The sequence below is a fragment of the Carassius carassius genome, chromosome 28 (assembly GCF_963082965.1).
Source record: "Carassius carassius chromosome 28, fCarCar2.1, whole genome shotgun sequence".
NCBI classification, from domain to species: Eukaryota; Metazoa; Chordata; class Actinopteri; order Cypriniformes; family Cyprinidae; genus Carassius; species Carassius carassius.
The window spans coordinates 19,614,719-19,637,598 of record NC_081782.1 but is presented as its reverse complement, the minus strand read 5'-3'; the positions used below and the strand labels follow the sequence as shown (position 1 = coordinate 19,637,598).

Here is a 22,880-nt window from a genome sequence, read left to right as displayed (position 1 = left end):
GATATTTTGATAAACTTACTCACTATCGGGGTGCTCTGCTTGGTGCCGTGGCTTAGTTGGTTAAAGCGTCTGTGTCGTAAACAGGAGATCCTGGGTTCAAATCCCAGCGGTGCCTTTAGCATCCCTTGTGTGCCTCAACAATGTGCTTTTCTGAGATCGGACTGCAAACAGGGATAGCAAAGGCAGCAGGCAATTCCATTTCCAAATCAGATCCTGATAATGCTGATGCTCTTTTGAACAGGTCAACAGTTGCTGACAGGCTCTTTGGAACAATAGATAGCAAACTGGACTTCTAGACTGCCAGATGAGGGCATTCAAAGGTTAACTAATGGCACTTGGCCAACAATCCCAGAGGCTAGCTGGCCACCCCGAATCAGTTGTCAAAAAAAACATTTTGGGCTGTGCAGAGCCTGGCTGTTGGCCTCTTATCTGAATGCTTTAATCCTCTAAGTGCCGCTCCCTGGGAGAGTGTGTGCAGGTTGAAGCCGTGGCTTAGTTGGTTAAAGCTTGTGTCGTAAATAGGACATACTGAATTTAAATCCCAACACTGTCTTTGCTGGTAATCAAACACCACCTTGGGTTGTGTGGTTTGCTTTGCGCAATCATGCGGTACAGAGGAGCGTCAGAGCAGAATGCGATTTCATTTGTCAACCACCCCTCAGCTGCTGCCGAAGAATTCTGACCCAAGACAACAATACAGCAAGGTGCCGTGGCTTAGCTGGTCAAAGCGCTTGTCTTGTAAACAGGAGATCCTGGATTTGATTCCCAGCGGTGCCTTTTAACGGGTGGCTCTGCTCTGTGGGTTCTTTCTTGGAAAGGAATCCCTTACAGAACCTCCACTTTTCCAACCACATTCCAATTGCAGAGAGACCCACATATCTTGTCCTTCCCGCTCCCCAAATGCCTGAACTCAATTCAACGGACTGGCACAAGCCAGGAAAAAAAACTCCACACATGGCTCTGTGGCGCAATGGATAGCGCATTGGACTTCTAGACTGCCAGATGAGGCCATTCAAAGGTTGTGGGTTCAAGTCCCACCAGAGTCGTTACTTTTGGCATTCTTTTAATGGCGCTTGGCCAACAAACACATATGCTCTCTGGCCACCCTTCCAGAGTTATAAAACAAGTTCTATGCAAGTTGGTGCTGTGGCTTAGTTGGTTAAATCGCCTCTCTAGTAAACAGGAGATCCTGGGTTTGAATCCCAGCGGTGCCTTTGCTGGTGATCAAGTGCCACCTTGGGCCGTGAGGTTTTGCTCTCTGTAAAAAGGGGTGCAGAGGAGTGCTAGAGCAGCATGCAATTTAATTTGCGAACCACCCCTCAGATGCTGCCCAGAGTCATCTCAGCAATGCAGCATGGCTCAGCTGGTCAAAGAGCTTGCCTTGCAAACATGTAATCCTTGGTTTAGGACTGCTGCAAGCCTGGAAGGAGCTACTGCATGTGGCGCAGAGTGTAGCGCATTGGACTATTAGTCTGCGGTTTGACGCCATATGAAGTTTGTGGGTTTGAGTCAAAACAGATTGGTGACTTCTGGCCTTTCATTTATCATTAAATTGCACGCTTATGCCCTCGGGCAACAGAAAGTTGTGAAAAATCTCATAAGCTGACCAGCCCGTGGACCTTTGTCCTCACTGCTGGATATTTTGATAAACTTACTCACCATCTGAGTGCTCTGTTTGGTGCTGTGGCTTAGTTGGTTAAAGCATCAGTCTCGTAAACAGGAGATCCTGGATTCAAATCCCAGCAGTGCCTTCAGCATCCCTTGTGTGCCTCAAGCATGTGCTTTTCTGAGATCGGACTGCAAACAGGGATAGCAAAGGCAGCAGGCAATTCCATTTCCAAATCAGATCCTGATAATGCTGATGCTCTTTCGAACAGGTCAACAGTTGCTGACAGGCTCTGTGGCACAATAGATAGCAAACTGGATTTCTAGACTGCCAGATGAGGGCATTCAAAGGTTAACTAATGGCACTTGGCCAACAATCCCAGAGGCTAGCTGGCCACCCCAAATCAGTTTTGGGCTGTGCCCACATTTTGGGCTGTGCAAAGCCTGGCCGTTGGCCTCTTATCTGGATGCTTTAATCCTCTAAGTGCCGCTCCCTGGGAGAGTGTGTGCAGGTTGGCGCCGTGGCTTAGTTGGTTAAAGCTTGTGTCGTAAATAGGACATACTGAATTCAAATCCCAGCACTGTCTTTGCTGGTAATCAAACACCTCCTTGGGTTGTGTGGTTCTGCTTTGCGCAATCAGGCGGTACAGTGGAGCATCAGAGCAGCATGCGATTTCATTTGTCAACCACCCCTCAGCTGCTGCCAAAGAATTCTGACCCAAGTCAACAATGCAGCAAGGTGACGTGGCTTAGCTGGTCAAAGCGCTTGTCTTGTAAACAGGAGATCCTGGGTTCGATTTCCAGCAGTGCCTTTTAACAGGTGGCTCTGCTCTGTGGGTTCTTTCTTGGAAAGGAAGCCCTTACAGATCCTCCACTTTTCCAACCACATACCAATTGCAGAGAGACCCACATATCTTGTCCTTCCCGCTCCCCAAATGCCAGAACTCAATTCAACAGACTGGGACAAGCCAGGAAAATAAAGCTCCACACATGGCTCTGTGGCGCAATGGATAGCGCATTGGACTTCTAGACTGCCAGATGAGGCCATTCAAAGGTTGTGGGTTCGAGTCCCACCAGAGTCGTTACTTTTGGCATTCTGTTAATGGCGCTTGGCCAACAAACACATATGCTCTCTGGCCACCCCTCCAGAGTTATAAAACAAGTAATATGCAAGTTGGTGCTGTGGCTTAGTTGGTTAAAGCGCCTGTCTAGTAAACAAGAGCTCCTGGGTTCGAATGCCAGCGGTGCCTTTGCTGGTGATCAAGTGCTCCCTTGGGCTGTGAGGTTTTGGTCTCTGTAAAAAGGGGGTGCAGAGGAGTGCTAGAGCAGCATGCAATTTAATTTGCGAACCACCCCTCAGATGCTGCCGAAGAATGCTGCCCAGAGTCATCTCAGCAATGCAGCATGGTTTAGCTGGTCAAAGAGCTTGCCTTGCAAACACGTGATCCTTGGTTTAGGACTGCTGCAAGCCTGGAAGGAGCTACTGCATGTGGCGCTGAGTGTAGCGCATTGGACTATTAATCTGCGGTTTGAGGCCATATGAAGTTTGTGGGTTTGAGTCAAAACAGATTGGTGACTTCTTGCCTTTCGTTTATCATTAAATTGCACGCTTATGCCCTGGGGCAACAGAAAGTTGTGAAAAATCTCATAAGCTGACCAGCCCGTGGACCTTTGTCCTCACTGCTGGATATTTAGATAAACTTACTCACTATCGGAGTGCTCTGCTTGATGCCGTGGCTTAGTTGGTTAAAGCGTGTGTCTCGTAAACAGGAGATCCTGGCTTCAAATCCCAGCGGTGCCTTTAGCATCCCTTGTGTGCCTCAAGCATGTGCTTTTCGGAGATCGGACTGCAAACAGGGATAGCAAAGGCAGCAGGCAATTCCATTTCCAAATCAGATCCTGATAATGCTGATGCTCTTTTGAACAGGTCAACAGTTGCTGACAGGCTCTGTGGCACAATAGATAGCAAACTGGACTTCTAGACTGCCAGATGAGGGCATTCAAAGGTTAACTAATGGCACTTGGCCAACAACCCCAGAGGCTAGCTGGCCACCCTGAATCAGTTGTCAAAAAAAAAAAACATTTTGGGCTGTGCAAAGCCTGGCCGTTGGCCTCTTATCTGGATGCTTTAATCCTCTAAGTGCCGCTCCCAGGGAGAGTGTGTGCAGGTTGGCGCCGTGGCTAAGTTGGTTAAAGCTTGTGTCGTAAATAGGACATACTGAATTCAAATCCCAGCACTGTCTTTGCTGGTAATCAAACACCACCTTGGGTTGTGTGATTTTGCTTTGCGCAATCAGGCGGTACAGAGGAGCGTCAGAGCAGCATGTTATTTCATTTGTCAACCACCCCTCAGCTGCTGCCGAAGAATTCTGACCCAAGTCAACAATACAGCAAGGCGCCGTGGCTTAGCTGGTCAAAGCGCTTGTCTTGTAAACAGGAGATCCTGGGTTCAATTCCCAGCGGTGCCTTTTAACAGGTGGCTCTGTTCTTTCTTGGAAAGGAAGCCCTTACAGATCCTCCACTTTTCCAACCACATACCAATTGCAGAGAGACCCACATATCTTGTCCTTCCCGCTCCCCAAATGCCTGAACTCAATTCAACGGACTGGCACAAGCCAGGAAAAAAAAGCTCCACACATGGCTCTGTGGCGCAATGGACAGCGCATTGGACTTCTAGACTGCCAGATGAGGCCATTCAAAGGTTGTGGGTTCGAGTCCCACCAGAGTCGATACTTTTGGCATTCTTTTAATGGCGCTTGGCCAACAAACACATATGCTCTCTGGCCACCCCTCCAGAGTTATAAAACAAATTATATGCAAGTTGGTGCTGTAGCTTAGTTGGTTAAAGCGCCTGTCTAGTAAACAGGAGATCCTGGGTTCAAATCCCAGCGGTGCCTTTGCTGGTGATCAAGTGCCGCTTTGGGCCATGAGGTTTTGCTCTCTGTAAAAAGGGGTGCAGAGGAGTGCTAGAGCAGCATGCAATTTAATTTGCGAACCACCCCTCAGATGCTGCCGAAGAATGCTGCCCAGAGTCATCTCAGCAATGCAGCATGGCTCAGCTGGTCAAAGAGCTTGCCTTGAAAACACGTGATCCTTGGTTTAGGACTGCTGCAAGCCTGGAAGGAGCTACTGCATGTTGCGCTGAGTGTAGCGCATTGGACTATTAATCTGCGGTTTGAGGCCATATGAAGTTTGTGGGTTTGAGTCAAAACAGATTGGTGACTTCTGGCCTTTCGTTTATCATTAAATTGCACGCTTATGCCCTCGGGCAAAAGAAAGTTGTGAAAAATCTCATAAGCTGACCAGCCGTGGACCTTTGTCCTCACTGCTGGATATTTTGATAAACTTACTCACTATCGGGGTGCTCTGCTTGGTGCCGTGGCTTAGTTGGTTAAAGCGTCTGTGTCATAAACAGGATATACTGGGTTCAAATCCCAGCGGTGCCTTTAGCATCCCTTGTGTGCCTCAACAATGTGCTTTTCTGAGATCGGACTGCAAACAGGGATAGCAAAGGCAGCAGGCAATTCCATTTCCAAATCAGATCCTGATAATGCTGATGCTCTTTTGAACAGGTCAACAGTTGCTGACAGGCTCTTTGGCACAATAGATAGCAAACTGGACTTCTAGACTGCCAGATGAGGGCATTCAAAGGTTAACTAATGGCACTTGGCCAACAATCCCAGAGGCTAGCTGGCCACCCCGAATCAGTTGTCAAAAAAAACATTTTGGGCTGTGCAGAGCCTGGCCGTTGGCCTCTTATCTGAATGCTTTAATCCTCTAAGTGCCGCTCCCTGGGAGAGTGTGTGCAGGTTGGCGCCGTGGCTTAGTTGGTTAAAGCTTGTGTCATAAATAGGACATACTGAATTTAAATCCCAACACTGTCTTTGCTGGTAATCAAACACCACCTTGGGTTGTGTGGTTTGCTTTGCGCAATCATGCGGTACAGAGGAGCGTCAGAGCAGAATGCGATTTCATTTGTCAACCACCCCTCAGCTGCTGCCGAAGAATTCTGACCCAAGACAACAATACAGCAAGGTGTCGTGGCTTAGCTGGTCAAAGCGCTTGTCTTGTAAACAGGAGATCTTGGATTTGATTCCCAGCGGTGCCTTTTAACGGGTGGCTCTGCTCTGTGGGTTCTTTTTTGGAAAGGAAGCCCTTACAGATCCTCCACTTTTCCAACCACATACCAATTGCAGAGAGACCCACATATCTTGTCCTTCCCACTCCCCAAATGCCTGAACTCAATTCAACGGACTGGCACAAGCCAGGAAAAGAAAGCTCCACAAATGGCTCTGTGGCGCAATGGATAGCGCATTGGACTTCTAGACTGCCAGATGAGGCCATTCAAAGGTTGTGGGTTCGAGTCCCACCAGAGTCATTACTTTTGGCATTCTGTTAATGGCGCTTGGCCAACACACACATATTCTCTCTGGCCACCCCTCCAGAGTTATAAAACTCTAAGTCTCACTTTCTTACTGGATACATGCAAGTTGGTGCTGTGGCTTAGTTGGTTAAAGCGCCTGTTTAGTAAACAGGAGATCCTGGGTTCGAATCCCAGCGGTGCCTTTGCTGGTGATCAAGTGCTGCCTTGGGCTGTGAGGTTTTGCTCTCTGTAAAAAGGGGGTGCAGAGGAGTGCTAGAGCAGCATGCAATTTAATTTGCAAACCACCCCTCAGATGCTGCCGAAGAATGCTGCCCAGAGTCATCTCAGCAATGCAGCATGGCTCAGCTGGTCAAAGAGCTTGCCTTGCAAACACGTGATCCTTGGTTTAGGACTGCTGGAAGGAGCTACTGCATGTGGCGCAGAGTGTAGTGCATTGGACTATTAGTCTGCAGCTTGACGCCATATGAAGTTTGTGGGTTTGAGTCAAAACAGATTGGTGACTTCTGGCATTTCGTTTATCATTAAATTGCAGGCTTATGCCCTCGGGCAACAGAAAGTTGTGAAAAATCTCATAAGCTGACCAGCCCTTGGACCTTTGTCCTCACCGCTGGATGTTTTGATCAACTTACTCACCCTCTCAGTGCTCTGCTTGGTGCCGTGGCTTAGTTGGTTAAAGCGTCTGTCTCGTAAACAGGAGATCCTGGGTTCAAATCCCAGCGGTGCCTTTAGCATCCCTTGTGTGCCTCAAGCATGTGCTTTTCTGAGATCGGACTGCAAACAGGGATAGCAAAGGCAGCAGGCAATTCCATTTCCAAATCAGATCCTGATAATGCTGATGCTCTTTTGAACAGGTTAACAGTTGCTGACAGGCTCTGTTGCACAATAGATAGCAAACTGGACTTCTAGACTGCCAGATGAGTCCATTCAAAGGTTAACTAATGGCACTTGGCCAACAAACCCATAGGCTAGCTGGCCACCCCGAATCAGTTGTCAAAAAAACTATTTTAGGCTGTGCAGAGCCTGGCCGTTGGCCTCTTATCTGGATGCTTTAATCCTCTAAGTGCCGCTCGCTGGGAGAGTGTGTGCAGGTTGGCGCTGTGGCTTAGTTGGTTAAAGCTTGTGTCGTAAATAGGACATACTGAATTCAAATCCCAGCACTGTCTTTGCTGGTAATCAAACACCACCTTGGGTTGTGTGGTTTGCTTTGCGCAATCAGGCGGTACAGAGGAGCGTCAGAGCAGCATGCAATTTCATTTGTCAACCACCCCTCAGCTGCTGCCGAAGAATTCTGACCTAAGATAACAATACACCAAGGCGCCGTGGCTTAGCTGGTCAAAGCGCTTGTCTTGTAAACAGGAGATCCTGGGTTTGATTCCCAGCAGTGCCTTTTAACAGGTGACTCTGCTCTGTGGGTTCTTTCTTGGAAAGGAAGCCCTTACAGATCCTCCACTTTTCCAACCACATACCAATTGCAGAGAGACCCACATATCTTGTCCTTCCCGCTCCCCAAATGCCTGAACTCAATTCACCGGACTGGCACAAGCCAGGAAAAAAAAGCTCCACACATGGCTCTGTGGCGCAATGGACAGCGCATTGGACTTCTAGACTGCCAGATGAGGCCATTCAAAGGTTGTGGGTTCGAGTCCCACCAGAGTCGATACTTTTGGCATTCTTTTAATGGCGCTTGGCCAACAAACACATATGCTCTCTGGCCACCCTTCCAGAGTTATAAAACAAGTTATATGCAAGTTGGTGCTGTGGCCTAGTTGGTTAAATCGCCTCTCTAGTAAACAGGAGATCCTGGGTTCGATTCCCAGCAGTGCCTTTGCTGGTGATCAAGTGCCACCTTGGGCCGTGAGGTTTTGCTCTCTGTAAAAAGTTTTTAATTTGCGAACCACCCCTCAGATGCTGCCCAGAGTCATCTCAGCAATGCAGCATGGCTCAGCTGGTCAAAGAGCTTGCCTTGCAAACATGTAATCCTTGGTTTAGGACTGCTGCAAGCCTGGAAGGAGCTACTGCATGTGGCGCAGAGTGTAGCGCATTGGACTATTAGTCTGCGGTTTGACGCCATATGAAGTTTGTGGGTTTGAGTCAAAACAGATTGGTGACTTCTGGCCTTTCATTTATCATTAAATTGCACGCTTATGCCCTCGGGCAACAGAAAGTTGTGAAAAATCTCATAAGCTGACCAGCCCGTGGACCTTTGTCCTCACTGCTGGATATTTTGATAAACTTACTCACCATCTGAGTGCTCTGTTTGGTGCCGTGGCTTAGTTGGTTAAAGCATCAGTCTCGTAAACAGGAGATCCTGGATTCAAATCCCAGCAGTGCCTTCAGCATCCCTTGTGTGCCTCAAGCATGTGCTTTTCTGAGATCGGACTGCAAACAGGGATAGCAAAGGCAGCAGGCAATTCCATTTCCAAATCAGATCCTGATAATGCTGATGCTCTTTTGAACAGGTCAACAGTTGCTGACAGGCTCTGTGGCACAATAGATAGCAAACTGGATTTCTAGACTGCCAGATGAGGGCATTCAAAGGTTAACTAATGGCACTTGGCCAACAATCCCAGAGGCTAGCTGGCCACCCCAAATCAGTTGTCAAAAAAAAACATTTTGGGCTGTGCAAAGCCTGGCCGTTGGCCTCTTATCTGGATGCTTTAATCCTCTAAGTGCCGCTCCCTTGGAGAGTGTGTGCAGGTTGGCGCCGTGGCTTAGTTGGTTAAAGCTTGTGTCGTAAATAGGACATACTGAATTCAAATCCCAGCACTGTCTTTGCTGGTAATCAAACACCACCTTGGGTTGTGTGGTTTTGCTTTGCGCAATCAGGCGGTACAGTGGAGCATCAGAGCAGCATGCGATTTCATTTGTCAACCACCCCTCAGCTGCTGCCGAAGAATTCTGACCCAAGTCAACAATGCAGCAAGGTGACGTGGCTTAGCTGGTCAAAGCGCTTGTCTTGTAAACAGGAGATCCTGGGTTCGATTCCCAGCAGTGCCTTTTAACAGGTGGCTCTGCTCTGTGGGTTCTTTCTTGGAAAGGAAGCCCTTACAGATCCTCCACTTTTCCAACCACATACCAATTGCAGAGAGACCCACATATCTTGTCCTTCCCGCTCCCCAAATGCCTGAACTCAATTCACCGGACTGGCACAAGCCAGGAAAAAAAAGCTCCACACATGGCTCTGTGGCGCAATGGACAGCGCATTGGACTTCTAGACTGCCAGATGAGGCCATTCAAAGGTTGTGGGTTCGAGTCCCACCAGAGTCGATACTTTTGGCATTCTTTTATTGGCGCTTGGCCAACAAACACATATGCTCTCTGGCCACCCCTCCCGAGTTATAAAACAAATTATATGCAAGTTGGTGCTGTAGCTTAGTTGGTTAAAGCGCCTGTCTAGTAAACAGGAGATCCTGGGTTCGAATCAAAGCGGTGCCTTTGCTGGTGATCAAGTGCCGCCTTGGGCCGTGAGGTTTTGCTCTCTGTAAAAAGGGGTGCAGAGGAGTGCTAGAGCAGCATGCAATTTAATTTGCGAACCACCCCTCAGATGCTGCCGAAGAATGCTGCCCAGAGTCATCTCAGCAATGCAGCATGGCTCAGCTGGTCAAAGAGCTTGCCTTGAAAACACGTGATCCTTGGTTTAGGACTGCTGCAAGCCTGGAAGGAGCTACTGCATGTTGCGCTGAGTGTAGCGCATTGGACTATTAATCTGCGGTTTGAGGCCATATGAAGTTTGTGGGTTTGAGTCAAAACAGATTGGTGACTTCTGGCCTTTCGTTTATCATTAATCTGCACGCTTATGCCCTCGGGCAAAAGAAAGTTGTGAAAAATCTCATAAGCTGACCAGCCCCGTGGACCTTTGTCCTCACTGCTGGATATTTTGATAAACTTACTCACTATCGGGGTGCTCTGCTTGGTGCCGTGGCTTAGTTGGTTAAAGCGTCTGTGTCGTAAACAGGAGATCCTGGGTTCAAATCCCAGCGGTGCCTTTAGCATCCCTTGTGTGCCTCAACAATGTGCTTTTCTGAGATCGGACTGCAAACAGGGATAGCAAAGGCAGCAGGCAATTCCATTTCCAAATCAGATCCTGATAATGCTGATGCTCTTTTGAACAGGTCAACAGTTGCTGACAGGCTCTTTGGAACAATAGATAGCAAACTGGACTTCTAGACTGCCAGATGAGGGCATTCAAAGGTTAACTAATGGCACTTGGCCAACAATCCCAGAGGCTAGCTGGCCACCCCGAATCAGTTGTCAAAAAAAACATTTTGGGCTGTGCAGAGCCTGGCTGTTGGCCTCTTATCTGAATGCTTTAATCCTCTAAGTGCCGCTCCCTGGGAGAGTGTGTGCAGGTTGAAGCCGTGGCTTAGTTGGTTAAAGCTTGTGTCGTAAATAGGACATACTGAATTTAAATCCCAACACTGTCTTTGCTGGTAATCAAACACCACCTTGGGTTGTGTGGTTTGCTTTGCGCAATCATGCGGTACAGAGGAGCGTCAGAGCAGAATGCGATTTCATTTGTCAACCACCCCTCAGCTGCTGCCGAAGAATTCTGACCCAAGACAACAATACAGCAAGGTGCCGTGGCTTAGCTGGTCAAAGCGCTTGTCTTGTAAACAGGAGATCCTGGATTTGATTCCCAGCGGTGCCTTTTAACGGGTGGCTCTGCTCTGTGGGTTCTTTCTTGGAAAGGAATCCCTTACAGAACCTCCACTTTTCCAACCACATTCCAATTGCAGAGAGACCCACATATCTTGTCCTTCCCGCTCCCCAAATGCCTGAACTCAATTCAACGGACTGGCACAAGCCAGGAAAAAAAACTCCACACATGGCTCTGTGGCGCAATGGATAGCGCATTGGACTTCTAGACTGCCAGATGAGGCCATTCAAAGGTTGTGGGTTCAAGTCCCACCAGAGTCGTTACTTTTGGCATTCTTTTAATGGCGCTTGGCCAACAAACACATATGCTCTCTGGCCACCCTTCCAGAGTTATAAAACAAGTTCTATGCAAGTTGGTGCTGTGGCTTAGTTGGTTAAATCGCCTCTCTAGTAAACAGGAGATCCTGGGTTTGAATCCCAGCGGTGCCTTTGCTGGTGATCAAGTGCCACCTTGGGCCGTGAGGTTTTGCTCTCTGTAAAAAGGGGTGCAGAGGAGTGCTAGAGCAGCATGCAATTTAATTTGCGAACCACCCCTCAGATGCTGCCCAGAGTCATCTCAGCAATGCAGCATGGCTCAGCTGGTCAAAGAGCTTGCCTTGCAAACATGTAATCCTTGGTTTAGGACTGCTGCAAGCCTGGAAGGAGCTACTGCATGTGGCGCAGAGTGTAGCGCATTGGACTATTAGTCTGCGGTTTGACGCCATATGAAGTTTGTGGGTTTGAGTCAAAACAGATTGGTGACTTCTGGCCTTTCATTTATCATTAAATTGCACGCTTATGCCCTCGGGCAACAGAAAGTTGTGAAAAATCTCATAAGCTGACCAGCCCGTGGACCTTTGTCCTCACTGCTGGATATTTTGATAAACTTACTCACCATCTGAGTGCTCTGTTTGGTGCTGTGGCTTAGTTGGTTAAAGCATCAGTCTCGTAAACAGGAGATCCTGGATTCAAATCCCAGCAGTGCCTTCAGCATCCCTTGTGTGCCTCAAGCATGTGCTTTTCTGAGATCGGACTGCAAACAGGGATAGCAAAGGCAGCAGGCAATTCCATTTCCAAATCAGATCCTGATAATGCTGATGCTCTTTCGAACAGGTCAACAGTTGCTGACAGGCTCTGTGGCACAATAGATAGCAAACTGGATTTCTAGACTGCCAGATGAGGGCATTCAAAGGTTAACTAATGGCACTTGGCCAACAATCCCAGAGGCTAGCTGGCCACCCCAAATCAGTTTTGGGCTGTGCCCACATTTTGGGCTGTGCAAAGCCTGGCCGTTGGCCTCTTATCTGGATGCTTTAATCCTCTAAGTGCCGCTCCCTGGGAGAGTGTGTGCAGGTTGGCGCCGTGGCTTAGTTGGTTAAAGCTTGTGTCGTAAATAGGACATACTGAATTCAAATCCCAGCACTGTCTTTGCTGGTAATCAAACACCTCCTTGGGTTGTGTGGTTTTGCTTTGCGCAATCAGGCGGTACAGTGGAGCATCAGAGCAGCATGCGATTTCATTTGTCAACCACCCCTCAGCTGCTGCCAAAGAATTCTGACCCAAGTCAACAATGCAGCAAGGTGACGTGGCTTAGCTGGTCAAAGCGCTTGTCTTGTAAACAGGAGATCCTGGGTTCGATTTCCAGCAGTGCCTTTTAACAGGTGGCTCTGCTCTGTGGGTTCTTTCTTGGAAAGGAAGCCCTTACAGATCCTCCACTTTTCCAACCACATACCAATTGCAGAGAGACCCACATATCTTGTCCTTCCCGCTCCCCAAATGCCAGAACTCAATTCAACGGACTGGGACAAGCCAGGAAAATAAAGCTCCACACATGGCTCTGTGGCGCAATGGATAGCGCATTGGACTTCTAGACTGCCAGATGAGGCCATTCAAAGGTTGTGGGTTCGAGTCCCACCAGAGTCGTTACTTTTGGCATTCTGTTAATGGCGCTTGGCCAACAAACACATATGCTCTCTGGCCACCCCTCCAGAGTTATAAAACAAGTAATATGCAAGTTGGTGCTGTGGCTTAGTTGGTTAAAGCGCCTGTCTAGTAAACAAGAACTCCTGGGTTCGAATGCCAGCGGTGCCTTTGCTGGTGATCAAGTGCTCCCTTGGGCTGTGAGGTTTTGGTCTCTGTAAAAAGGGGGTGCAGAGGAGTGCTAGAGCAGCATGCAATTTAATTTGCGAACCACCCCTCAGATGCTGCCGAAGAATGCTGCCCAGAGTCATCTCAGCAATGCAGCATGGTTTAGCTGGTCAAAGAGCTTGCCTTGCAAACACGTGATCCTTGGTTTAGGACTGCTGCAAGCCTGGAAGGAGCTACTGCATGTGGCGCTGAGTGTAGCGCATTGGACTATTAATCTGCGGTTTGAGGCCATATGAAGTTTGTGGGTTTGAGTCAAAACAGATTGGTGACTTCTTGCCTTTCGTTTATCATTAAATTGCACGCTTATGCCCTGGGGCAACAGAAAGTTGTGAAAAATCTCATAAGCTGACCAGCCCGTGGACCTTTGTCCTCACTGCTGGATATTTAGATAAACTTACTCACTATCGGAGTGCTCTGCTTGATGCCGTGGCTTAGTTGGTTAAAGCGTGTGTCTCGTAAACAGGAGATCCTGGCTTCAAATCCCAGCGGTGCCTTTAGCATCCCTTGTGTGCCTCAAGCATGTGCTTTTCGGAGATCGGACTGCAAACAGGGATAGCAAAGGCAGCAGGCAATTCCATTTCCAAATCAGATCCTGATAATGCTGATGCTCTTTTGAACAGGTCAACAGTTGCTGACAGGCTCTGTGGCACAATAGATAGCAAACTGGACTTCTAGACTGCCAGATGAGGGCATTCAAAGGTTAACTAATGGCACTTGGCCAACAACCCCAGAGGCTAGCTGGCCACCCTGAATCAGTTGTCAAAAAAAAAAAACATTTTGGGCTGTGCAAAGCCTGGCCGTTGGCCTCTTATCTGGATGCTTTAATCCTCTAAGTGCCGCTCCCAGGGAGAGTGTGTGCAGGTTGGCGCCGTGGCTAAGTTGGTTAAAGCTTGTGTCGTAAATAGGACATACTGAATTCAAATCCCAGCACTGTCTTTGCTGGTAATCAAACACCACCTTGGGTTGTGTGATTTTGCTTTGCGCAATCAGGCGGTACAGAGGAGCGTCAGAGCAGCATGTTATTTCATTTGTCAACCACCCCTCAGCTGCTGCCGAAGAATTCTGACCCAAGTCAACAATACAGCAAGGCGCCGTGGCTTAGCTGGTCAAAGCGCTTGTCTTGTAAACAGGAGATCCTGGGTTCAATTCCCAGCGGTGCCTTTTAACAGGTGGCTCTGTTCTTTCTTGGAAAGGAAGCCCTTACAGATCCTCCACTTTTCCAACCACATACCAATTGCAGAGAGACCCACATATCTTGTCCTTCCCGCTCCCCAAATGCCTGAACTCAATTCAACGGACTGGCACAAGCCAGGAAAAAAAGGCTCCACACATGGCTCTGTGGCGCAATGGACAGCGCATTGGACTTCTAGACTGCCAGATGAGGCCATTCAAAGGTTGTGGGTTCGAGTCCCACCAGAGTCGATACTTTTGGCATTCTTTTAATGGCGCTTGGCCAACAAACACATATGCTCTCTGGCCACCCCTCCAGAGTTATAAAACAAATTATATGCAAGTTGGTGCTGTAGCTTAGTTGGTTAAAGCGCCTGTCTAGTAAACAGGAGATCCTGGGTTCAAATCCCAGCGGTGCCTTTGCTGGTGATCAAGTGCCGCTTTGGGCCATGAGGTTTTGCTCTCTGTAAAAAGGGGTGCAGAGGAGTGCTAGAGCAGCATGCAATTTAATTTGCGAACCACCCCTCAGATGCTGCCGAAGAATGCTGCCCAGAGTCATCTCAGCAATGCAGCATGGCTCAGCTGGTCAAAGAGCTTGCCTTGAAAACACGTGATCCTTGGTTTAGGACTGCTGCAAGCCTGGAAGGAGCTACTGCATGTTGCGCTGAGTGTAGCGCATTGGACTATTAATCTGCGGTTTGAGGCCATATGAAGTTTGTGGGTTTGAGTCAAAACAGATTGGTGACTTCTGGCCTTTCGTTTATCATTAAATTGCACGCTTATGCCCTCGGGCAAAAGAAAGTTGTGAAAAATCTCATAAGCTGACCAGCCCGTGGACCTTTGTCCTCACTGCTGGATATTTTGATAAACTTACTCACTATCGGGGTGCTCTGCTTGGTGCCGTTGCTTAGTTGGTTAAAGCGTCTGTGTCGTAAACAGGAGATCCTGGGTTCAAATCCCAGCGGTGCCTTTAGCATCCCTTGTGTGCCTCAACAATGTGCTTTTCTGAGATCGGACTGCAAACAGGGATAGCAAAGGCAGCAGGCAATTCCATTTCCAAATCAGATCCTGATAATGCTGATGCTCTTTTGAACAGGTCAACAGTTGCTGACAGGCTCTTTGGCACAATAGATAGCAAACTGGACTTCTAGACTGCCAGATGAGGGCATTCAAAGGTTAACTAATGGCACTTGGCCAACAATCCCAGAGGCTAGCTGGCCACCCCGAATCAGTTGTCAAAAAAAACATTTTGGGCTGTGCAGAGCCTGGCCGTTGGCCTCTTATCTGAATGCTTTAATCCTCTAAGTGCCGCTCCCTGGGAGAGTGTGTGCAGGTTGGCGCCGTGGCTTAGTTGGTTAAAGCTTGTGTCGTAAATAGGACATACTGAATTCAAATCCCAACACTGTCTTTGCTGGTAATCAAACACCACCTTGGGTTGTGTGGTTTGCTTTGCGCAATCATGCGGTACAGAGGAGCGTCAGAGCAGAATGCGATTTCATTTGTCAACCACCCCTCAGCTGCTGCCGAAGAATTCTGACCCAAGACAACAATACAGCAAGGTGCCGTGGCTTAGCTGGTCAAAGCGCTTGTCTTGTAAACAGGAGATCCTGGATTTGATTCCCAGCGGTGCCTTTTAACGGGTGGCTCTGCTCTGTGGGTTCTTTTTTGGAAAGGAAGCCCTTACAGATCCTCCACTTTTCCAACCACATACCAATTGCAGAGAGACACACATATCTTGTCCTTCCCGCTCCCCAAATGCCAGAACTCAATTCAACGGACTGGGACAAGCCAGGAAAAAAAAGCTCCACACATGGCTCTGTGGCGCAATGGATAGCGCATTGGACTTCTAGACTGCCAGATGAGGCCATTCAAAGGTTGTGGGTTCGAGTCCCACCAGAGTCGTTACTTTTGGCATTCTGTTAATGGCGCTTGGCCAACAAACACATATGCTCTCTGGCCACCCCTCCAGAGTTATAAAACAAGTAACATGCAAGTTGGTGCTGTGGCTTAGTTGGTTAAAGCGCCTGTCTAGTAAACAGGAGATCCTAGGTTCGAATGCCAGCGGTGCCTTTGCTGGTGATCAAGTGCCGCCTTGGGCTGTGAGGTTTTGGTCTCTGTAAAAAGGGGGTGCGGAGGAGTGCTAGAGCAGCATGCAATTTAATTTGCGAACCACCCCTCAGATGCTGCCGAAGAATGCTGCCCAGAGTCATCTCAGCAATGCAGCATGGCTCAGCTGGTCAAAGAGCTTGCCTTGCAAACACGTGATCCTTGGTTTAGGACTGCTGCAAGCCTGGAAGGAGCTACTGCATGTGGCGCAGAGTGTAGCGCATTGGACTATTAATCTGCGGTTTGAGGCCATATGAAGTTTGTGGGTTTGAGTCAAAACAGATTGGTGACTTCTTGCCTTTCGTTTATCATTAAATTGCACGCTTATGCCCTCGGGCAACAGAAAGTTGTGAAAAATCTCATAAGCTGACCAGCCCTTGGACCTCTGTCCTCACTGCTGGATATTTTGATAAACTTACTCACTATCGGAGTGCTCTGCTTGGTGCCGTGGCTTAGTTGGTTAAAGCGTGTGTCTCGTAAACAGGAGATCCTGGCTTCAAATCCCAGCGGTGCCTTTAGCATCCCTTGTGTGCCTCAAGCATGTGCTTTTCTGAGATCGGACTGCAAACAGGGATAGCAAAGGCAGCAGGCAATTCCATATCCAAATCAGATCCTGATAATGCTGATGCTCTTTTGAACAGGTCAACAGTTGCTGACAGGCTCTGTGGCACAATAGATAGCAAACTGGACTTCTAGACTGCCAGATGAGGGCATTCAAAGGTTAACTAATGGTAATTGGCCAACAACCCCAGAGGCTAGCTGGCCACCCCGAATCAGTTGTCAAAAAAAAAAACATTTTGGGCTGTGCAAAGCCTGGCCGTTGGCCTCTTATCTGGATGCTTTAATCCTCTAAGTGCCGCTCCCAGGGAGAGTGTGTGCAGGTTGGCGCCGTGGCTAAGTTGGTTAAAGCTTGTGTCGTAAATAGGACATACTGAATTCAAATCCCTGCACTGTCTTTGCTGGTAATCAAACACCACCTTGGGTTGTGTGGTTTTGCTTTGCGCAATCAGGCGGTACAGAGGAGCGTCAGAGCAGCATGTGATTTCATTTGTCAACCACCCCTCAGCTGCTGCCGAAGAATTCTGACCCAAGTCAACAATACAGCAAGGCGCCGTGGCTTAGCTGGTCAAAGCGCTTGTCTTGTAAACAGGAGATCCTGGGTTCAATTCCCAGTGGTACCTTTTAAAAGGTGGCTCTGTTCTTTCTTGGAAAGGAAGCCCTTACAGATCCTCCACTTTTCCAACCACATACCAATTGCAGAGAGACCCACATATCTTGTCCTTCCCGCTCCCCAAATGCCTGAACTCAATTCAACGGACTGGCACAAGCCAGGAAAAAAAAGCTCCACACATGGCTCTGTGGCGCAATGGATAGCGCATTGGACTTCTAGACTGCCAGATGAGGCCATTCAAAGGTTGTGGGTTCGAGTCCCACCAGAGTCGTTACTTTTGGCATACTTTTAATGGCGCTTGGCCAACAAACACATATGCTCTCTGGCCACCCCTCCAGAGTTATAAAACAAATTATATGCAAGTTGGTGCTGTGGCTTAGTTGGTTAAAGCGCCTGTCTAGTAAACAGAAAATCCTGGGTTCGAATCCCAGCGGTGCCTTTGCTGGTGATCAAGTGCCGCCTTGGGCTGTGAGGTTCTGCTCTCTGTAAAAAGGGGGTGCAGAGGAGTGCTAGAGCAGCATGCAATTTAATTTGCGAACCACCCCTCAGATGCTGCCGAAGAATGCTGCCCAGAGTCATCTCAGCAATGCAGCATGGCTCAACTGGTCAAAGAGCTTGCCTTGCAAACAAATGATCCTTGATTTAAGACTGCTGCAAGCCTGGAAGGAGCTACTGCATGTGACGCAGAGAGTAGTGCATTGGACTAGTAGTCTGCGGTTTGAGGCAATATTAAATTTGTGGGTTTGAGTCAAAACAGATTGGTGACTTCTGGCCTTTCGTTTAACATTAAATTGCACGCTTATGCCCTCGGGCAACAGAAAGTTGTGAAAAATCTCATAAGCTGACCAGCCCTTGGAGCTTTGTCCTCACCGCTGGGTGTTTTGATCAACTTACCCACCCTCCCAGTGCTCTGCTTGGTGCCGTGACTTAGTTGGTTAAAGCGTCTGTCTCGTAAACAGGAGATCCTGGGTTCAAATCCCAGCGGTGCCTTTAGCATCCCTTGTGTGCCTCAAGCATGTTCTTTTCTGAGATCGGACTGCAAACAGAGATAGCAAAGGCAGCAGGCAATTCCATTTCCAAATCAGACCCTGATAATGCTGATGCTCTTTTGAAAAGGTCAACAGTTGCTGACAGGCTCTGTGGCACAATAGATAGCAAACTGGACTTCTAGACTGCCAGATGAGTCCATTCAAAGGTTAACTAATTGTACTTGGCCAACAAACCCATAGGCTAGCTGGCCACCCCGAATCAGTTGTCAAAAAAACTATTTTAGGCTGTGCAGAGCCTGGCCGTTGGCCTCTTATCTGGATGCTTTAATCCTCTAAGTGCCGCTCGCTGGGAGAGTGTGTGCAGGTTGGCGCTGTGGCTTAGTTGGTTAAAGCTTATGTCGTAAATAGGACATACTGAATTCAAATCCTAGCACTGTCTTTGCTGGTAATCAAACACCACCTTGGGTTTTGTGGTTTGCTTTGCGCAATCATGCGGTACAGAGGAGCGTCAGAGCAGAATGCGATTTCATTTGTCAACCACCCCTCAGCTGCTGCCGAAGAATTCTGACCCAAGACAACAATACAGCAAGGTGCCGTGGCTTAGCTGGTCAAAGCGCTTGTCTTGTAAACAGGAGATCCTGGATTCGATTCCCAGCGGTACCTTTTAACGGGTGGCTCTGCTCTGTGGGTTCTTTTTTGGAAAGGAAGCCCTTACAGATCCTCCACTTTTCCAACCACATACCAATTGCAGAGAGACCCACATATCTTGTCCTTCCCGCTCCCCAAATGCCTGAACTCAATTCACCGGACTGGCACAAGCCAGGAAAAAAAAGCTCCACACATGGATCTGTGGCGCAATGGACAGCGCATTGGACTTCTAGACTGCCAGATGAGGCCATTCAAAGGTTGTGGGTTCGAGTCCCACCAGAGTCGATACTTTTGGCATTCTTTTATTGGCGCTTGGCCAACAAACACATATGCTCTCTGGCCACCCCTCCCGAGTTATAAAACAAATTATATGCAAGTTGGTGCTGTAGCTTAGTTGGTTAAAGCGCCTGTCTAGTAAACAGGAGATCCTGGGTTCGAATCCCAGCGGTGCCTTTGCTGGTGATCAAGTGCCGCCTTGGGCCGTGAGGTTTTGCTCTCTGTAAAAAGGGGTGCAGAGGAGTGCTAGAGCAGCATGCAATTTAATTTGCGAACCACCCCTCAGATGCTGCCGAAGAATGCTGCCCAGAGTCATCTCAGCAATGCAGCATGGCTCAGCTGGTCAAAGAGCTTGCCTTGAAAACACGTGATCCTTGGTTTAGGACTGCTGCAAGCCTGGAAGGAGCTACTGCATGTTGCGCTGAGTGTAGCGCATTGGACTATTAATCTGCGGTTTGAGGCCATATGAAGTTTGTGGGTTTGAGTCAAAACAGATTGGTGACTTCTGGCCTTTCGTTTATCATTAAATTGCACGCTTATGCCCTCGGGCAAAAGAAAGTTGTGAAAAATCTCATAAGCTGACCAGCCCGTGGACCTTTGTCCTCACTGCTGGATATTTTGATAAACTTACTCACTATCGGGGTGCTCTGCTTGGTGCCGTGGCTTAGTTGGTTAAAGCGTCTGTGTCATAAACAGGAGATCCTGGGTTCAAATCCCAGCGGTGCCTTTAGCATCCCTTGTGTGCCTCAACAATGTGCTTTTCTGAGATCGGACTGCAAACAGGGATAGCAAAGGCAGCAGGCAATTCCATTTCCAAATCAGATCCTGATAATGCTGATGCTCTTTTGAACAGGTCAACAGTTGCTGACAGGCTCTTTGGCACAATAGATAGCAAACTGGACTTCTAGACTGCCAGATGAGGGCATTCAAAGGTTAACTAATGGCACTTGGCCAACAATCCCAGAGGCTAGCTGGCCACCCCGAATCAGTTGTCAAAAAAAACATTTTGGGCTGTGCAGAGCCTGGCCGTTGGCCTCTTATCTGAATGCTTTAATCCTCTAAGTGCCGCTCCCTGGGAGAGTGTGTGCAGGTTGGCGCCGTGGCTTAGTTGGTTAAAGCTTGTGTCGTAAATAGGACATACTGAATTTAAATCCCAACACTGTCTTTGCTGGTAATCAAACACCACCTTGGGTTGTGTGGTTTGCTTTGCGCAATCATGCGGTACAGAGGAGCGTCAGAGCAGAATGCGATTTCATTTGTCAACCACCCCTCAGCTGCTGCCGAAGAATTCTGACCCAAGACAACAATACAGCAAGGTGCCGTGGCTTAGCTGGTCAAAGCGCTTGTCTTGTAAACAGGAGATCTTGGATTTGATTCCCAGCGGTGCCTTTTAACGGGTGGCTCTGCTCTGTGGGTTCTTTTTTGGAAAGGAAGCCCTTTCAGATCCTCCACTTTTCCAACCACATACCAATTGTAGAGAGACCCACATATCTTGTCCTTCCCACTCCCCAAATGCCTGAACTCAATTCAACGGACTGGCACAAGCCAGGAAAAGAAAGCTCCACACAAGGCTCTGTGGCGCAATGGATAGCACATTGGACTTCTAGACTGGCAGATGAGGCCATTCAAAGGTTGTGGGTTCGAGTCCCACTAGAGTCGGTACTTTTGGCATTCTGTTAATGGCGCTTGGCCAACAAACACATATTCTCTCTGGCCACCCCTCCAGAGTTATAAAACTCTAAGTCTCACTTTCTTACTGGGTACATGCAAGTTGGTGCTGTGGCTTAGTTGGTTAAAGCGCCTGTCTAGTAAACAGGAGAACCTGGGTTCGAATCCCAGCGGTGCCTTTGCTGGTGATCAAGTGCTTCCTTGGGCTTTGAGGTTTTGCTCTCCGTAAAAAGGGGGTGCAGAGGAGTGCTAAAGCAGCATGCAATTTAATTTGCGAACCATGCCCTCAGATGCTGCCGAAGAATGCTGCCCAGAGTCATCTCAACAATGCAGCATGGCTCAACTGGTCAAAGAGCTTAGTTGGTTAAAGCGCCTGTCTAGTAAACAGGAGATCCTGGGTTTGAATCCCAGCGGTGCCTTTGCTGGTGATCAAGTGCTTCCTTGGGCTTTGAGGTTTTGCTCTCCGTAAAAAGGGGGTGCAGAGGAGTGCTAAAGCAGCATGCAATTTAATTTGCGAACCATGCCCTCAGATGCTGCCGAAGAATGCTGCCCAGAGTCATCTCAACAATGCAGCATGGCTCAACTGGTCAAAGAGCTTGCCTTGCAAACAAATGATCCTTGATTTAGGACTGCTGCAAGCCTGGAAGGAGCTACTGCATGTGGCGCAGAGAGTAGCGCATTGGACTAGTAGTCTGCGGCTTGACGCCATATGAAGTTTGTGGGTTTGAGTCAAAACAGATTGGTGACTTCTGGCCTTTCGTTTATCATTAAATTGCACGCTTATGCCCTCGGGCAACAGAAAGTTGTGAAAAATCTCATAAACTGACCAGCCCTTGGACCTTTGTCCTCACCGCTGGATGTTTTGATCAACTTACTCACCCTCTCAGTGCTCTGCTTGGTGCCGTGGCTTAGTTGGTTAAAGCGTCTGTCTCGTAAACAGGAGATCCTGGGTTCAAATCCCAGCGGTGCCTTTAGCATCCCTTGTGTGCCTCAAGCATGTGCTTTTCTGAGATCGGACTGCAAACAGGGATAGCAAAGGCAGCAGGCAATTCCATTTCCAAATCAGATCCTGTTAATGCTGATGCTCTTTTGAACAGGTCAACAGTTGCTGACAGGCTCTGTGGCACAATAGATAGCAAACTGGACTTCTAGACTGCCAGATGAGGGCATTCAAAGGTTAAATAGTGGCACATGGCCAACAATCCCAGAGGCTAGCTGGCCACCCCGAATCAGTTGTCAAAAAAAACTATTTTAGGCTGTGCAGAGCCTGGCCGTTGGCCTCTTATCTGGATGCTTTAATCCTCTAAGTGCCGCTCCCTGGGAGAGTGTGTGCAGGTTTGCGCCGTGGCTTAGTTGGTTAAAGCTTGTGTCGTAAATAGGACAAACTGAATTTAAATCCCAGCACTGTCTTTGCTGGTAATCAAGCACCACATTGGGTTGTGTGGTTTTGCTTTGCGCAATCAGGCGGTACAGAGGAACGTCAGAGCAGCATGCGATTTCATTTGTCAACCACCCCTCAGCTGCTGCCGAAGAATTCTGACCCAAGTCAACAATGCAGCAAGGTGCCGTGGCTTAGCTGGTCAAAGCGCTTGTCTTGTAAACAGGAGATCCTGGGTTCGATTCCCAGCAGTGCCTTTTAACAGGTGGCTCTGCTCTGTGGGTTCTTTCTTGGAAAGGAAGCCCTTACAGATCCTCCACTTTTCTAACCACATACCAATTGCAGAGAGACACACATATCTTGTCCTTCCCGCTCCCCAAATGCCAGAACTCAAATCAACGGACTGGGACAAGCCAGGAAAAAAAAGCTCCACACATGGCTCTGTGGCGCAATGGATAGCGCATTGGACTTCTAGACTGCCAGATGAGGCCATTCAAAGGTTGTGGGTTCGAGTCCCACCAGAGTCGTTACTTTTGGCATTCTGTTAATGGCGCTTGGCCAACAAACACATATGCTCTCTGGCCACCCCTCCAGAGTTATAAAACAAGTAATATGCAAGTTGGTGCTGTGGCTTAGTTGGTTAAAGCGCCTGTCTAGTAAACAGGAGATCCTAGGTTCGAATGCCAGCGGTGCCTTTGCTGG

The 22,880-nt window shown here is 48.5% G+C and overlaps 44 non-coding genes across 44 annotated transcripts; all 44 read left to right on the top strand.

The window, feature by feature from the left end:
* The first annotated feature begins 41 nt into the window (after window positions 1–41).
* Window positions 42–115, top strand: trnat-cgu (transfer RNA threonine (anticodon CGU)). The gene has a single exon. It is a non-coding gene; the product is annotated as a tRNA-Thr (tRNA).
* A 588-nt stretch (window positions 116–703) lies between these two features.
* On the top strand, window positions 704–777 carry trnat-ugu (transfer RNA threonine (anticodon UGU)). The gene has a single exon. It is a non-coding gene; the product is annotated as a tRNA-Thr (tRNA).
* A 179-nt stretch (window positions 778–956) lies between these two features.
* Window positions 957–1,046, top strand: trnar-ucu (transfer RNA arginine (anticodon UCU)). Its single transcript is given in 2 exon segments — window positions 957–993; window positions 1,011–1,046. It is a non-coding gene; the product is annotated as a tRNA-Arg (tRNA).
* Window positions 1,047–1,677: 631 nt separating this feature from the next.
* Window positions 1,678–1,751, top strand: trnat-cgu (transfer RNA threonine (anticodon CGU)). Its single transcript has one exon. It is a non-coding gene; the product is annotated as a tRNA-Thr (tRNA).
* Window positions 1,752–2,597: 846 nt separating this feature from the next.
* Window positions 2,598–2,687, top strand: trnar-ucu (transfer RNA arginine (anticodon UCU)). Its single transcript is given in 2 exon segments — window positions 2,598–2,634; window positions 2,652–2,687. It is a non-coding gene; the product is annotated as a tRNA-Arg (tRNA).
* A 94-nt stretch (window positions 2,688–2,781) lies between these two features.
* trnat-agu (transfer RNA threonine (anticodon AGU)) lies at window positions 2,782–2,855 on the top strand. The gene has a single exon. It is a non-coding gene; the product is annotated as a tRNA-Thr (tRNA).
* A 1,144-nt stretch (window positions 2,856–3,999) lies between these two features.
* trnat-ugu (transfer RNA threonine (anticodon UGU)) lies at window positions 4,000–4,073 on the top strand. Its single transcript has one exon. It is a non-coding gene; the product is annotated as a tRNA-Thr (tRNA).
* Window positions 4,074–4,244: 171 nt separating this feature from the next.
* trnar-ucu (transfer RNA arginine (anticodon UCU)) lies at window positions 4,245–4,334 on the top strand. Its single transcript is given in 2 exon segments — window positions 4,245–4,281; window positions 4,299–4,334. It is a non-coding gene; the product is annotated as a tRNA-Arg (tRNA).
* A 94-nt stretch (window positions 4,335–4,428) lies between these two features.
* trnat-agu (transfer RNA threonine (anticodon AGU)) lies at window positions 4,429–4,502 on the top strand. The gene has a single exon. It is a non-coding gene; the product is annotated as a tRNA-Thr (tRNA).
* Window positions 4,503–5,893: 1,391 nt separating this feature from the next.
* Window positions 5,894–5,983, top strand: trnar-ucu (transfer RNA arginine (anticodon UCU)). The gene is given in 2 exon segments: window positions 5,894–5,930; window positions 5,948–5,983. It is a non-coding gene; the product is annotated as a tRNA-Arg (tRNA).
* A 114-nt stretch (window positions 5,984–6,097) lies between these two features.
* On the top strand, window positions 6,098–6,171 carry trnat-agu (transfer RNA threonine (anticodon AGU)). The gene has a single exon. It is a non-coding gene; the product is annotated as a tRNA-Thr (tRNA).
* A 469-nt stretch (window positions 6,172–6,640) lies between these two features.
* On the top strand, window positions 6,641–6,714 carry trnat-cgu (transfer RNA threonine (anticodon CGU)). The gene has a single exon. It is a non-coding gene; the product is annotated as a tRNA-Thr (tRNA).
* Window positions 6,715–7,302: 588 nt separating this feature from the next.
* Window positions 7,303–7,376, top strand: trnat-ugu (transfer RNA threonine (anticodon UGU)). The gene has a single exon. It is a non-coding gene; the product is annotated as a tRNA-Thr (tRNA).
* Window positions 7,377–7,556: 180 nt separating this feature from the next.
* Window positions 7,557–7,646, top strand: trnar-ucu (transfer RNA arginine (anticodon UCU)). Its single transcript is given in 2 exon segments — window positions 7,557–7,593; window positions 7,611–7,646. It is a non-coding gene; the product is annotated as a tRNA-Arg (tRNA).
* A 1,266-nt stretch (window positions 7,647–8,912) lies between these two features.
* trnat-ugu (transfer RNA threonine (anticodon UGU)) lies at window positions 8,913–8,986 on the top strand. The gene has a single exon. It is a non-coding gene; the product is annotated as a tRNA-Thr (tRNA).
* Window positions 8,987–9,166: 180 nt separating this feature from the next.
* On the top strand, window positions 9,167–9,256 carry trnar-ucu (transfer RNA arginine (anticodon UCU)). Its single transcript is given in 2 exon segments — window positions 9,167–9,203; window positions 9,221–9,256. It is a non-coding gene; the product is annotated as a tRNA-Arg (tRNA).
* Window positions 9,257–9,350: 94 nt separating this feature from the next.
* On the top strand, window positions 9,351–9,424 carry trnat-agu (transfer RNA threonine (anticodon AGU)). Its single transcript has one exon. It is a non-coding gene; the product is annotated as a tRNA-Thr (tRNA).
* A 477-nt stretch (window positions 9,425–9,901) lies between these two features.
* trnat-cgu (transfer RNA threonine (anticodon CGU)) lies at window positions 9,902–9,975 on the top strand. The gene has a single exon. It is a non-coding gene; the product is annotated as a tRNA-Thr (tRNA).
* A 588-nt stretch (window positions 9,976–10,563) lies between these two features.
* trnat-ugu (transfer RNA threonine (anticodon UGU)) lies at window positions 10,564–10,637 on the top strand. Its single transcript has one exon. It is a non-coding gene; the product is annotated as a tRNA-Thr (tRNA).
* A 179-nt stretch (window positions 10,638–10,816) lies between these two features.
* Window positions 10,817–10,906, top strand: trnar-ucu (transfer RNA arginine (anticodon UCU)). Its single transcript is given in 2 exon segments — window positions 10,817–10,853; window positions 10,871–10,906. It is a non-coding gene; the product is annotated as a tRNA-Arg (tRNA).
* A 631-nt stretch (window positions 10,907–11,537) lies between these two features.
* On the top strand, window positions 11,538–11,611 carry trnat-cgu (transfer RNA threonine (anticodon CGU)). The gene has a single exon. It is a non-coding gene; the product is annotated as a tRNA-Thr (tRNA).
* Window positions 11,612–12,457: 846 nt separating this feature from the next.
* On the top strand, window positions 12,458–12,547 carry trnar-ucu (transfer RNA arginine (anticodon UCU)). Its single transcript is given in 2 exon segments — window positions 12,458–12,494; window positions 12,512–12,547. It is a non-coding gene; the product is annotated as a tRNA-Arg (tRNA).
* A 1,312-nt stretch (window positions 12,548–13,859) lies between these two features.
* trnat-ugu (transfer RNA threonine (anticodon UGU)) lies at window positions 13,860–13,933 on the top strand. Its single transcript has one exon. It is a non-coding gene; the product is annotated as a tRNA-Thr (tRNA).
* A 171-nt stretch (window positions 13,934–14,104) lies between these two features.
* Window positions 14,105–14,194, top strand: trnar-ucu (transfer RNA arginine (anticodon UCU)). Its single transcript is given in 2 exon segments — window positions 14,105–14,141; window positions 14,159–14,194. It is a non-coding gene; the product is annotated as a tRNA-Arg (tRNA).
* A 94-nt stretch (window positions 14,195–14,288) lies between these two features.
* On the top strand, window positions 14,289–14,362 carry trnat-agu (transfer RNA threonine (anticodon AGU)). The gene has a single exon. It is a non-coding gene; the product is annotated as a tRNA-Thr (tRNA).
* A 476-nt stretch (window positions 14,363–14,838) lies between these two features.
* trnat-cgu (transfer RNA threonine (anticodon CGU)) lies at window positions 14,839–14,912 on the top strand. The gene has a single exon. It is a non-coding gene; the product is annotated as a tRNA-Thr (tRNA).
* A 588-nt stretch (window positions 14,913–15,500) lies between these two features.
* On the top strand, window positions 15,501–15,574 carry trnat-ugu (transfer RNA threonine (anticodon UGU)). Its single transcript has one exon. It is a non-coding gene; the product is annotated as a tRNA-Thr (tRNA).
* A 180-nt stretch (window positions 15,575–15,754) lies between these two features.
* Window positions 15,755–15,844, top strand: trnar-ucu (transfer RNA arginine (anticodon UCU)). The gene is given in 2 exon segments: window positions 15,755–15,791; window positions 15,809–15,844. It is a non-coding gene; the product is annotated as a tRNA-Arg (tRNA).
* A 94-nt stretch (window positions 15,845–15,938) lies between these two features.
* Window positions 15,939–16,012, top strand: trnat-agu (transfer RNA threonine (anticodon AGU)). Its single transcript has one exon. It is a non-coding gene; the product is annotated as a tRNA-Thr (tRNA).
* A 477-nt stretch (window positions 16,013–16,489) lies between these two features.
* trnat-cgu (transfer RNA threonine (anticodon CGU)) lies at window positions 16,490–16,563 on the top strand. Its single transcript has one exon. It is a non-coding gene; the product is annotated as a tRNA-Thr (tRNA).
* Window positions 16,564–17,155: 592 nt separating this feature from the next.
* Window positions 17,156–17,229, top strand: trnat-ugu (transfer RNA threonine (anticodon UGU)). Its single transcript has one exon. It is a non-coding gene; the product is annotated as a tRNA-Thr (tRNA).
* A 171-nt stretch (window positions 17,230–17,400) lies between these two features.
* Window positions 17,401–17,490, top strand: trnar-ucu (transfer RNA arginine (anticodon UCU)). Its single transcript is given in 2 exon segments — window positions 17,401–17,437; window positions 17,455–17,490. It is a non-coding gene; the product is annotated as a tRNA-Arg (tRNA).
* A 94-nt stretch (window positions 17,491–17,584) lies between these two features.
* trnat-agu (transfer RNA threonine (anticodon AGU)) lies at window positions 17,585–17,658 on the top strand. Its single transcript has one exon. It is a non-coding gene; the product is annotated as a tRNA-Thr (tRNA).
* Window positions 17,659–18,135: 477 nt separating this feature from the next.
* On the top strand, window positions 18,136–18,209 carry trnat-cgu (transfer RNA threonine (anticodon CGU)). Its single transcript has one exon. It is a non-coding gene; the product is annotated as a tRNA-Thr (tRNA).
* Window positions 18,210–18,797: 588 nt separating this feature from the next.
* trnat-ugu (transfer RNA threonine (anticodon UGU)) lies at window positions 18,798–18,871 on the top strand. Its single transcript has one exon. It is a non-coding gene; the product is annotated as a tRNA-Thr (tRNA).
* A 180-nt stretch (window positions 18,872–19,051) lies between these two features.
* Window positions 19,052–19,141, top strand: trnar-ucu (transfer RNA arginine (anticodon UCU)). Its single transcript is given in 2 exon segments — window positions 19,052–19,088; window positions 19,106–19,141. It is a non-coding gene; the product is annotated as a tRNA-Arg (tRNA).
* A 94-nt stretch (window positions 19,142–19,235) lies between these two features.
* Window positions 19,236–19,309, top strand: trnat-agu (transfer RNA threonine (anticodon AGU)). The gene has a single exon. It is a non-coding gene; the product is annotated as a tRNA-Thr (tRNA).
* Window positions 19,310–19,785: 476 nt separating this feature from the next.
* On the top strand, window positions 19,786–19,859 carry trnam-cau (transfer RNA methionine (anticodon CAU)). Its single transcript has one exon. It is a non-coding gene; the product is annotated as a tRNA-Met (tRNA).
* Window positions 19,860–20,701: 842 nt separating this feature from the next.
* Window positions 20,702–20,791, top strand: trnar-ucu (transfer RNA arginine (anticodon UCU)). The gene is given in 2 exon segments: window positions 20,702–20,738; window positions 20,756–20,791. It is a non-coding gene; the product is annotated as a tRNA-Arg (tRNA).
* Window positions 20,792–20,905: 114 nt separating this feature from the next.
* trnat-agu (transfer RNA threonine (anticodon AGU)) lies at window positions 20,906–20,979 on the top strand. The gene has a single exon. It is a non-coding gene; the product is annotated as a tRNA-Thr (tRNA).
* A 718-nt stretch (window positions 20,980–21,697) lies between these two features.
* On the top strand, window positions 21,698–21,771 carry trnat-cgu (transfer RNA threonine (anticodon CGU)). The gene has a single exon. It is a non-coding gene; the product is annotated as a tRNA-Thr (tRNA).
* A 590-nt stretch (window positions 21,772–22,361) lies between these two features.
* On the top strand, window positions 22,362–22,435 carry trnat-ugu (transfer RNA threonine (anticodon UGU)). Its single transcript has one exon. It is a non-coding gene; the product is annotated as a tRNA-Thr (tRNA).
* A 180-nt stretch (window positions 22,436–22,615) lies between these two features.
* Window positions 22,616–22,705, top strand: trnar-ucu (transfer RNA arginine (anticodon UCU)). The gene is given in 2 exon segments: window positions 22,616–22,652; window positions 22,670–22,705. It is a non-coding gene; the product is annotated as a tRNA-Arg (tRNA).
* Window positions 22,706–22,799: 94 nt separating this feature from the next.
* Window positions 22,800–22,873, top strand: trnat-agu (transfer RNA threonine (anticodon AGU)). Its single transcript has one exon. It is a non-coding gene; the product is annotated as a tRNA-Thr (tRNA).
* The last annotated feature ends 7 nt before the right edge of the window (window positions 22,874–22,880 follow it).